The sequence below is a fragment of the Sphaeramia orbicularis genome, chromosome 9 (genome assembly GCF_902148855.1).
Source record: "Sphaeramia orbicularis chromosome 9, fSphaOr1.1, whole genome shotgun sequence".
Lineage (NCBI taxonomy): Eukaryota > Metazoa > Chordata > Actinopteri > Kurtiformes > Apogonidae > Sphaeramia > Sphaeramia orbicularis.
The window spans coordinates 47504496-47516995 of record NC_043965.1 but is presented as its reverse complement, the minus strand read 5'-3'; the positions used below and the strand labels follow the sequence as shown (position 1 = coordinate 47516995).

Below are 12500 nucleotides of genomic sequence, written 5' to 3'. Positions count from 1 at the left end.
GTTTTAGTACAAAAAAACCCCACTTAAATTATGAAAATATTTACATTTACAAAAAAGATGTGAATAACTTGAAAAAAAAATAGTGCAATTCTAACAATATTATGCCTCTACTTATTATTTATACATGTACATTACACACAGTGTTACACCAAACATTTGGTAACAGGCAGAATATTGTTAAAATGTTGGAGTTTGGAACTAAATTTGAACAATTCCTACAATATTCCATCTCTTATATTAACACAACTCCAGATCCACAGTGGATCCATAAATGCACAAACATTTAGTGACAGGCAGAATATTGTTCAAATTGCACATTTCATGGTTGTTCATCTTTGTTTTTATTTATGTATTTATTTGTATTTATTGTGAAGAATAGTTTTGTAAATGTAAATATTTTCACAGTGTAATGTTTTTTTTTCCACTTAAATTTTTTCCACATAATTTTTCAACAAAGAAAATTTGTAGTTGTCATTATTTATGGGTTATTGTGTTGTTATTTTACTGTAGATCACATTGGTCTGTATGTGGAACCTGAACCTAAATGATTTTTGACAACCTGGACTGTTCAGGTTCATTTTTGCTCTTTCCCACGGGCTGGAATGGAACCTTTGGTAGGCCAGATTTGGCCCCCGGACCGCATGTTTGACACCTGCTCTGTTGACCACATTGGACCTGAGATTGTTGACTCACTGTCCTCACTGTAACTGTTTTGTAATGTATGTGGAAATGACTATAAACAGTCACTTGCCTGATAAAGGGTTAAGCCTTTTTTTTTCCCTCAGAAAAGCTGGAAAAAGCTAAAGGGTGCATTTAACCTAAGACATCTGTTGGTCACCATTAAACCTGTTGGTGGATCTGTAATGGTCTGAGCGTCCGTCTGTCCCTTTGACTCATCAGCTCTAATGTTTGTTTTGGATGATTTCATGGCAACCAGGAAATATGAGGCCATTGTAAAAGGAGCAGATGCACTCTGGGGTGAAAATACTGTTGTGTAATGATGTTCACTTGGTTTAGGTTCATTAGGTTTTCTTAGTTACATCATGGACAACTAATTTCAGAAGCAAACAATGTCTGCTTTTTCATTTAGAAGCAGATGTTTTTTCAGTCATGTCTTAAAATGACATTTTTCATGGGAGACAAACCTTGACACCTGTCCTGATGTGTCTCTGAATGTAAACAGGACACATCAGAACCTGAGGCTGTTTACATCCTCACTAATACTCTGGTCATTATCGATTTAATGGAGTTATCAGATTCTTAATGATCATGTAAACAGAATAATCAGATCTGTTTTATAGTAATCTGATTATAATAAATCAGATTAACACACGGATTTGTCCCCAATATGCCCATGTCTTCATGCATGTATACAGGTTAAACTGATTATAATAAATCAGATTAACACACCTGATTTGTCCCCAATGAGTACGGTTACATGATGTTTTTTAAAATCCGATTTATTTTTCCAGAAGAAATTAATCTGAACTATAGTACTTTCTCTTCTGTTTACATGGAAATGTTAAACCCGAATAAAGGTTACATGTGAAACGTTTATTCGGTTCTCGCAGCCCTTCTGTTGGCTTAGTTTAGCATAGTCACTGCATTTCTATGGTCACACGTAGCCAGTTTTTTAAAGGTGATTTGTTGTCTTTTGTAAGTGATTTTGTGAAATCCGATTCTCCCTAATTCTTTCTTTAGATCTGCGACTTACTGCACTCATACAATCTTGGGACTGTTGTGTTGACGGAAGTTTGGAAAATCTTTTTGTTGGAAGGGATGCATGCGCTAAATTAGCTTAGCTTTACCGTTTTTAGATTTGCATTAGTTTTTATTTCCCAAGGTTTTATTAGTGCAGTAAGTCACATGACCATGATTTGAGCCTCAATTTGTGATCATATTGACCCCAGTGGACTAAAGGAATGATTAGGGAGAATTGAATCTCACAAAATCACTCATAAAATACTACAATTCACCTATAAAGCCTGGCTTACGTCTGACCATAGGAATGAAATGATTATGCTAAACTTGGCTAAGCTAACGGAAGGGCTGCGAGAACAAGGCAATCGTGCACTGCAGTGCAAACTGATCTGCCCACTTATCGAACTCATTAGTGCATGACAAATGAATGAATGAAAAACAAGTGGTGAACTCTTCCTTCAGGGTTTTCCAGGCTGGTAGATCCCATCAGAATAGCCCACTGGAACGGTTTGGGTTGACTAGACTGCATTGCATATCCTTCCGCCAGCGCAGAATGTGTGCGTCATCGCGACAGGACAAGACAACGAGCATGTGCAGAATGGAAGGAATAAAGTCCAAACGGAATAAAGGGTTTACATGTCCGAGGAAGAATTTAGACCGGATTCAAAAGTGGATTAAATCAGTGACTTTAATCGGGTTTACATTTAATCCCAACTTTTCTTTTCAACTGGAATAAGGTGTTTACATGGGCATCTGAAATAGGATCTAACCTTTAATCAGATTAAACCAGGAATAAAAGTTGTCATGTAAACGCATGGAATATGCTCATGTCTTCATGCATGTAAACAGGTTAATCTGATTCATTAAAATTTACATCTGCACATATGTAAAACTATTAACTATATAGAAAACTGAAGTCATTTAGTCAAACATGGACAGAAGACAATAACAAGAGGTCTGAGTCTACCATCATTATGTACATAGTAGTGCGTTGACCCATGGGGAACCACCCATAGGGACTGAAGTCATTAAATGTGTCGTTCCTGTTTTTAACTTCATTTCCCATCATGCAGCATGGTACTGCGCTTTCTGTCAACGGTCATGGGCAACGCAACGTGATTGTAAGGCTGTTGTATTCCAAAATGACTACCATCTCCCAGAATATTGGTCTTATCAACTTGCTTAGATATTTAATGTGGACACTGGACTATTCCTCAACTGTAGGAACCTAATTGGCCAGTTAAAAACATCTCAATTTCTCAGAACTGTGCAGATACACACACACACACACACACACACACACACACACACTCTGAGACCTTCCAGTATTATGATATAGATGTGAAGAAAGAAATTCAGTAATGGACTGAAAAGTCTAAACCAGGCTTTTCCGATTATTACATTTCTGAAGTTCATGTAAATGCGTCAGATCTGATTATTACAAGTATCTGATTATTAACAGTCATTGGATTTTTATGGTCATGTAAAAAGACTCAGTGACTTTTACTTCAGAGACTAAAACAGTGAAAGGGTTTATTTTAGGGATGCATCGATACCACTTTTTTCCAGACAGAGTACGAGTACTTACATTTGAGTACTTGCCGATATCGAGTACCGATACGAGTACTTATTAATCCCATTCCAGTTCTTAGTTCCTTTTGTAAATGTGCTTTATTGTCGTTGCCATTAGTCTGACTGGAACAAGGTGCTGCTACTGACATTTAATGTGTTGGAATGAGCATTTGTCAATCAATCCACCAGGGGGTGTTGCTCTGAATGAACCATACTGGACAAATACCATGAAGAAGAGGAAAGGTTTTTGAAGAGAAGAAGAAAGTCAGTAATAACAAACATGGAGACGACAGAGGCAACACTAATGTGATACTAATATTGCAGCATTTTCACTGGTAAGGTTTAAAAGCTGAGCTTCAGCAGGTAGAGAAAAGAGAAATGAGCGATAAGTTTCGTTTTCACTTCCGCTGGTGGTGGTCCGCACTGCTCCGTACCCCGCAGTTCCTGGTGGTATTCTCTATCTGGGTACGCATCCGTGAGCATCTGGAAAATGGATGGAATGTACACAGAGGACAGACAGAACGCTGCGTCTGTATCTGTCTGTGTCTGTAACGTTACTTGCAGTCAGCGTTACTTTTATCACCATCATGTATTTACTTAAATCTCCACACTCTTCACACTCTACACACATTATTCCTCCTCCTCGTACCTGCTGCGCTGAACTGTGAATGTCACATGGCCGTAAGTGGTATTGGTGCATTTGTATCGGATATCTTTTACGAGTACAAATACGAGTATACACACTGAGTATCGGAGCCGATGCTGGATACTCGTATGGGGATCGGAGCATCCCTAGTTTATTTACTTACTGAGTCAAACATGTCTGAAGAAAGTTCTGCTTTAAATATAAATGAGAGATTAGTGAATGTCCATGAGGGAGATTAGACGTTAGAGGAGGGAGGGAAAAAAGCAGTGGGGTTGTTCCTGGTCTATCAGGACAACAGCAGAGTTTTATCGCAGTGACTGAAGTCAGGGCTGCAGGTGAAATGTTGGGAAACAAGCCCAACTACCAGCAATGGTTCAGGAGGATTATAGAGTCATGAACTTAGAGTCAATACAATTTCACCAGTTGGCTTATGAACACTATGGCATCATCTGGATTGACTTTTTATTGAAAGTTGTGTGACATCAATAACAAGTGTACCTCAGCAGAACATTGTCTGAAAAGACATCGGCAGTGTCTGGAAACCCCCCTGCCCCCCCCCAGCAGCAGTTCATACTGTACTGAACCCACTATCAATTCTGATCACACAGTTTTGTTCCTGTGCACAGCCAATCCATTTCACATATACAGATCCCCAGGCCACGTCCCATTGTTCCTGCTGTCTCCCTATGCAACGCCGTGGCTTTGTTTGGTCGTTTATTTGGTCTGCTTTACTTTGCAGTTTGCCTCAATGTCACATTTTCTCATTTATTTATTTATAGCACCCGCATACAGATTAAAAGAGGAGAAGAAACCCTTCAGATGGTGGAAATAAAGCAGAATGCAGATCAACATCTAAAGGAAAGTTTGGGTCTGGTCACACAAACAAGTGCAGTTTGTCTCATAACTTTGGATCAGAGTCCACTGACATTCAGATGACTTTACCAAAAATGATCTTTTTTGTGCACATATTAATAATTCAGATGGTCTATAGCTGCTGCTTGTTAGAACCGTATCACTGATAATTCCATTCAACATTATTGATGTTTCAAACATCATTACATCAGAGCAAACAGAAAATAGACTACAGCATCAGAAAAAGGCAGTTGTACAGAACACAAATATAATCGAGTATGAGACATAAACTGTATGTTCCTATTTGTCTGTGAGTAGACTTACAAAACTGTCAACCAGAATAAGCCTGGTGGTAGTTCGGTGTGTTAGCCTCAAGTGATACAAATGGAAATGAGATGAGCTGAACACAATTCACTGGCCTGTGTCACCACAGTACACTAATACTAGTACTAATGGAGGTAACTAGAGGTCCTCAAACCCAGACACACTAACTAGTAGGCCTGTAACGGTACACAAAATTTTCGGTTCGGTACATTTTCAGTTTTCAAAGCCACGGTTCATTTTTTTTCCAGTTCAGTACGGGAAGAAAGAAAACCCCTCAAAATGTCTATTAATGCATTTATGAATTTTTAAACATTTTTCCCCCAATTTTTGGAGAAAATAGAATATAGAAAAACAGGAATAATATAATTCTGCTGCTACAAATCAAATGGAAAATAAAATAAATTTCTAATACTAAATGTATTTTAAACATTAGTATTGCACTTTTCCCTGAAAGGTAGTTCTGCATAAAAATACAGTCTACTCTCGTTATACCGCCAACTTCCGTTCACGGCCAAATTGGCGGTATAGCGAAAATGGCGTTACAACGGGTTGCGTCCATAATGTGCATGTCTTTACTATATGATGTCTATGCTGCCTCCGTTAACCCGTTCTAATTACGTTTCTAAATAAATCTTGATTCTGTTATGTTGTACGGCAGGGATCGGCAACCTTTAACACTCAAAGAGCCATTTCGACCCGGTTTCCACGGAAAAGACAACACTGGGTGCCGCACCTCGGAGGTGCCACGGTGCCGCACCTCGGAGGTGCCGCGCCGCGCCGCTGGCGGTATAACGGTCGGGAAATCAATGGTATAAGTGTTTGTGCATGGAACTGGGCTGGCGGATGGCGATAAGCGGAAATGGCGGTATAACGGCGGGCGGTTTAACAAGAGTAGACTGTACCAAAAAATTCCACATGAAGTACAACATTAACAAGAGGGTAAACTGGTATTCTATTTAAACAAACTGAAGAGAAACTTTGACAACACAATGAACCAAATTATTTATTTTAGGACAGAGAACAAACTGTTTAGGACACTGTGTGTATTGTGTGTGCCTGTGTGCATAGGGATTTTTTTTTTTTTTTTGTCAGAGCTGGGGGGTAGAGGGGGCACGCAGTTATATACCTGGGGGTGTGGTCCATAACTAACGTAACGAACGCTGTCGTGAAACTTTACATACTTTCAACGTTCTGTTTATTCTTCTATTATACAGCATGTATGATAGAAAGACAGACAGACAGAGCTAGTGTAAGTGTTTTAGAACTACCGTAGTTCCTAGGGGCCAAACAACGTCCGTCTTATTAACGTCTCTTTCCTCATTGTTGCCTTTCACCTGAACCTGAACTGATCCAAACTGGACTGTACTGATGGTGGAGGGTCTTCAGTCTCTTCCTTCCAGGTTCACATCATATTTGTTGGTTTTTTAACCTTATATCAGCTGCTATTTCATATTTTGGGTCAATGTGTGCGTCCTTCCATATGTCTGTGTGAAACTTGTGCGGATTTAAAGTTCCGCATCGAACGAGATCTTTCGTTCCTTTTTCTTTTTCTCATCATACTGTGCCGTTTCGGTACAGCTGTGTACCGTTACCGGCCTGCTAACTAGTACTAATGGAGGTAAGTAGAGGTCCTCAAACCCAGACACACTAATAGAAGTCTGCATGTGAGGGCAGGAGCTTCTCTACATCTTTTCAGCTGCTCTTGGGGGTTTACAGGTTTTCCAGTCTGAAGAATGCTGGTGTGGCTTTTACAAAACCATAATTAAACTTATTGCATAAATACATTCTACATTAAATGATAGAAGTAAAATGATAAAGGTAAAATGAGTCACCTGGCTTTAACCATTTGCTCTTATCTCTTGAAATGTGTAGTGGATGTAAACATTGAGGGAAAGCAGGATCTTCATGTGTGTGGATCTGTTGCACGTGGTAAAGTATAGAGGTCCACTTCGCCCCTCTTTCCTGGGGTGTTGTAGAGGAAGCAGCAGTCCAATAGATGTGATTTTTTTTAGACTGCCAAGCGACTTCTTGAGTATAGTACAGTCTTTGTTTTGTGCAAACTTCACCATCTTTTTGGATGGCCCTAAAAACAGATAGAAAAATATATATATTGCCTAAAGAATTGATAATACACAGACGTTCCATTACTACCTGCAGTAGAGTATTGCATGTTAGTCATTGTAGGGAATATTAACAACAAAAATATAAACGCATGAACAAATATTTTTAGTAGGGGTGGGCAAGTTAACGCGTTATTACCGCGTTAATGCATTCATTAAATAACCCGACAATTTTTTTATCTCACGTTAACGCCGTTTTATTATTGTTCTGCCTTTCAAGCAAGTCTTAGTTGATTTATACATACGGACTCTTATTTTGAAACTAATGCTTTTTTTGCCAGTCCAAACACCGGTGCTGTGTGTATGTGCAGCTGAGAGGAGAAAACCGGCGAACTTTACAAGTAATGCTGATGTTTAAGCTAATTTGTTTATGCAGCAGTCAGAGATGGGTTGCTAATTCTTTATGCAGGCTCATGCTAAGTTTATGCAAATTCATTGGCTGTGTTTAGGTCTAATATGTCAGCCTTTGAACTAACCTTTACTCATTTACGATGTGAATGTTGTCATTTTATCTCGATGCTAACTTGAATGGGAAAATCCATAGACACGCTAACGATTAACATTTACAGGTTAATTAAAGATTTACAACGTCTTTTTTCAGCAACAAAGGTTCACATCAGAGATATTTGATACTATTCATTCTTACAACAACTGAACATGAAATACTCACAGGCAAACGTTTTGGGACCATACAAACAAGAGTGAAAGAAACATGTCTGTTAGTTCTATGTCCGAACTGACTACGGTAACACAGAAAGGACAAAGCATACGTTAGTGCAACTTATCTGACCACTTCAGGGCCCCTTTTGCTTGCTTTGAACAACTGAACATCACATATTAATGGGCTTATTAGTATCAGTACTGATTAGTGGGCTTAAGACTCCTGTCAGTCACTCACAACTGTAAATACACTGGTGGGGACATAAACATGTGTACAAGTAGTGGTTTTTTTACATGGACATTTTCATTTTAAATGTCTCAGATGGTGGGGTTGAGAAGGACACAGTTGTTTGGAAGCACTGACGTGCAATTATTTTTATCACTGGAGTACTTCCAGTCTGGAATATCACTGAAAGGCAATACATCCTGTTGATGCACCCCCCAACTATGAGATTGATTGCAGAAAGCCATGTGATTAATCGCGATTAAAAATTTTAATCGCTGCCCACCACTAATTTTTAGTTATTTTTATGTCATAAAATATAGTACATATCCCAAAATAACAGTACATATTTGTTAACAAATCAGCTTTAATTTGCGAGCATTGCAATCAATTTTAAAGCAATAGTCCTGCAGTAATGGCAGCAAGAGCACAATGGGGGTCAATGGGCCAAGTTCACAGACGTCAGTAACGCATGTGTCCACCATTAGCCTCGCGTAGAGCAGAACACCGGCAACGCATGGACATCACCAAGTTGTCAACTGTGGGCTGGGGGATATTGTCCCATTCCTCCTGGAGTGCCACTCGCAGTTGGTGAATGTTCTGGGGAACTGGAACCCGGTGGCGGACACGCCTATCCAGAAATCCCAGAGGTTTTCAATGGGTGACATGTCTGGTGACATGTCTGGCGGCCAGTTGAGGACAGGAATATCCTCCTCCTCTAGGAAGTCCCTGCATATCCTGGCAATGTGCGGGCGGGCGTTGTGTTGTTGGAAAGTCACATGATGGAGCTCCACAAAGGGCGCAACAATAGGTCTCAGGATTTCATCTCGGTAACGTTGCGCATTCAGGTTGCCATCGATGAAATGCAGACGTGTACGCTGTCCATGGCAAATGCCTGCCCACACCATGACACTACCGCCACCATGAGCCACCCATCATAGGACATTAGCGTCAGCATAACACTCACCAACACGGCGCCAAACACGGACTCTGCTATCAGCATGGTACAGCTGGAAGCGAGATTCGTCACTAAAGAGCACGGTCCTCCAACGTGCAAGTGTCCAGTGCACATGAACATTGACCCAGTCCAGTCGTGTCCGACGTCAGGCTGCTGTGAGGTCGAGGCCCTGGTGTGGTCGACGTGACCGGAGATGAGCCTCCTGCAGCCGGTTCCTGACTGTCTGGGCTGAAATTCGCCTGTTGTGAAGACCGACAGTCTCATCAGCAGTTCTGGTTGCTGGGCGGGTCTGATCATGCAGGTGCTGGAGCCGCATGTACTGGTCCTGTGCGGGCGTGGTCACACGTGGCCGGCGGGCATGTGCGCGGTTCACTGTGGTACCAGTCTCTCTGAAGCGAGTCCTCAGGCGGCTGATATTGGAATGATGCACATTCAGTTGTGCTGCCACTGCAGTAACAGATAACCCAGCATTGAGCATGCCAATGGCACGTTCCCTCATGATTTGCGACATCTGTGGCATGTTGACAAGTGACAAAAGTGAACATTTTGGTGTGCCCTTTTATTGTCCCAAGTCTAAGGAGTGTCTGTGTAATGGTCACGCTGTGTGATCAGCACCTAGACATTCCACACCTGTCTCATGGGTGGATTAGCACTAATACACCTAATGTCTGATTCTCACCAGTGTGCACAAAATTTATCACATGGCTTGAAAGCAGGCCCGTACTGGCTAATCGGGAGGACCGGGACAATTCCGGTGGGCCGATTTAATATTTGGGCCGCGAGGGCCGGAGTTCACTTTAAATATGTATTTAATATTTTATTTATTTATTTTTTGGGGGCCGGTGTTCAGTCATAGCACTGAGTTGATCACATAATCTGCAGCCGCTGTTCCTGGCCCCCACCCCCTCTACGAGCAAACTGTTTGTTTTTCTTCTTTTTTGCGGACACACCGTGACCTGGCCTAACATGTCCTTGCATACGGTTAGTAGCTCTAGACTGTATCTGTGGAGCATATACCATCTGTGTTCTGTAGGCTGTGGATGGTCAGCTGTGTTTGCTGTTAGAAACATGGATAATAGAAAAAGCAAAGGTGGTGTGGAGAAGCAAGAATTAAAAAGAGGAAAGCTCTGGAAGCAAACAGCCAAATGTGACAAAATCGGCAACTTTGTCACAAAAACGACCTCCCGGTTGGAAACAACTAATGAGGACGATGAAACGGGTAACCACCTTTCAAGTTAGGTAATTATTGAGTCAGTGAATTGTGTGGCATTGTGGCGTGGAACATAATGTTATGCAGTTTAAATAATAGTATGATGCGACGCCACAGAACTGGGAAACTTTGTCTTGTAGCTCCTCAGATTCAGAAAGCAGATCCAGCAGCAGGCACCAGCCATGAGCCCACAAGTCCAGAGTGGGCAGGTACTGCTCAGAGAGGGAAGAGGATTAGAAGAAATAGGCTCCAATGAAGAGTATGGTGTAGGCCTGTTCAGTATGAAAGGTGCTCTGAGATGCTCCAGGATTCAGCACTACATGAATGAAACTGACACCAAGGCTTTGAAAATAGAAGATTTGTGCTGAGAATTCTGAGCATTTTTAAAATGTGATTTAGTGTCAGAAGCAGAGCCAGGAGCCAGTAGTGATGAGGGGATTGTTCCTGTCAGGATGGAAGGAAAAGGTGAGCTGTTGGAACAGACTGTGTGAACAAGCAGTAGTTCCAGTAAAACCACTTTCTATACCCAAACCATAGTCCTGACCTATTTTAATTTTTATTATTAAAAGTGAGACAGTAAATACACAAAGCCCACAACTGAAAGGCAATAGCACAAAGTAATATTAAATAAAGCTGCATATTTTGCCAATGTAAATATCTTAATTAGTAAAGTAAGTCCAAATGTCTGTAGATATTTTTTATTGTGATCCAGGTGCAGGTGAGTCTAGAGAAACTGGAGGAAGTGTGAAAGGGAGAGCAGAGTCTACTGATGACAGAGGAGCAGCTCAGCAGCACAACCCTGAACCACTAGGCACAAATGACACAGATGAAGATGAGTCTGTCTCGCGATGTTGTTCACTTCTCATACATTCCTGTTGCGCTGTTTTCTCATTCGATCTCTGCTCAGTGCATTTGTCGGTAGACTGCGGGCGTCTCTGGGCTTCAATGGGACTAAGTGGAACAGTTTTTTTCATTGCGTCAAAACTGGATGGTAATTGGGTAAATGCCACGAGGTTGTCCCGCCCCCGGGCGTCTCTGGGGGTGAATGGAGATGTGGGCGGAGCTCGGCCAGGCTGGACGCCAGAATCCCACGTGCTGATTGGAGGATCAGTCGAAAGGCTGAATCTCATTTGATTGACAGCTGTTTTGAGCTCTGCTCCTTCGCTGACACAGTTCAGTTTAATACCGTTGCACATTCTGCTGTGAAAGAGAGAGAGAAACCACTACGAAATTACTCGTTCATTTCTTGCACTGTAAATAAAACACACTCATTATACTTCCTTGTGTCAATTTAACATAATTTCAGCGTTTTTTTGTTTCAGTTACATAATTTAATCATTTCTTGTCAAGTTTAATATCATTTTGTAGATAGTTAAATCAATCAAACTGTCGGCTAGGTCGGAGTGAAAAGCATCTGTAGTTTAAAAAGGCTGAAGTCTTACACCCACAACACAATGGGCCAAGGCAATCTGAGCAGCCCAGCTCTGCTGGACATTGAGAGGACACTGGTCCAGTCCCTGGAAAAGACGCCTGCTTGATATGATAAGGTCACTGAGCATTTTCTTTAAAAGGAACAGAGGGATGAATTTATGTTTAAATAACTTGACAATTATTTTTGATGTAAGCCGACAATGAGCTTCCCCTGTCTGAAAGACGAGCAGCCGCCACTGGACTGGGCCCACCTCAAACAGCTTGAAAAGGCATTTTTCACAGATGATATAAGTTGGGGTTCTGTGGATTGGTGCTGTTGACTCTGGTCTGTCGTTACAAAACATACATTACCATTGAAAACAAATGTACAAATGTACCTGCATAATAGCTTTGTTCTTGGAACTTTACTTACTTCTCATCCGCCACCTCTGACAAAGCAGTGATGAATCTTCAGGATTATATATCGAATCCTGTGGATCCAGTATGTTCATTGTTGAGCTGCCTTCTAAAGGGTCATCCTCCTCTTCTGTCCCCCTTAAGGCTCATTTGTACGTAAATAGGTTGGTCCATTTCTAACGTTGTCATGCGTCACTGCCTTCATACTTCCATGCGTCCTGTACATTGGAATAAGCGTTTCTCCATCAGTCCCTAGAGGCCAGGTAGTTTTTCACTAAGTCCCACGGTCGCTCTTTGAAAGCCACTATTTATGGAAACTATTCTGTTCAAATCTCCATACAGCTTCCACTGTTCTCGGTGGTACTGCTCAGTTTTGTCCGTCCGGGTACACATCCACAAACTCCCAA

At 41.3% G+C, this 12500-nt stretch overlaps 1 long non-coding RNA gene across 1 annotated transcript; it reads left to right on the top strand.

Moving 5' to 3' along the window:
• The first annotated feature begins 4250 nt into the window (after nucleotides 1–4250).
• LOC115425211 (uncharacterized) lies at nucleotides 4251–12462 on the top strand. The gene is made up of 3 exons (XR_003936204.1): nucleotides 4251–4261; nucleotides 7924–7929; nucleotides 12352–12462. It is a non-coding gene; the product is annotated as an uncharacterized LOC115425211 (long non-coding RNA).
• The last annotated feature ends 38 nt before the right edge of the window (nucleotides 12463–12500 follow it).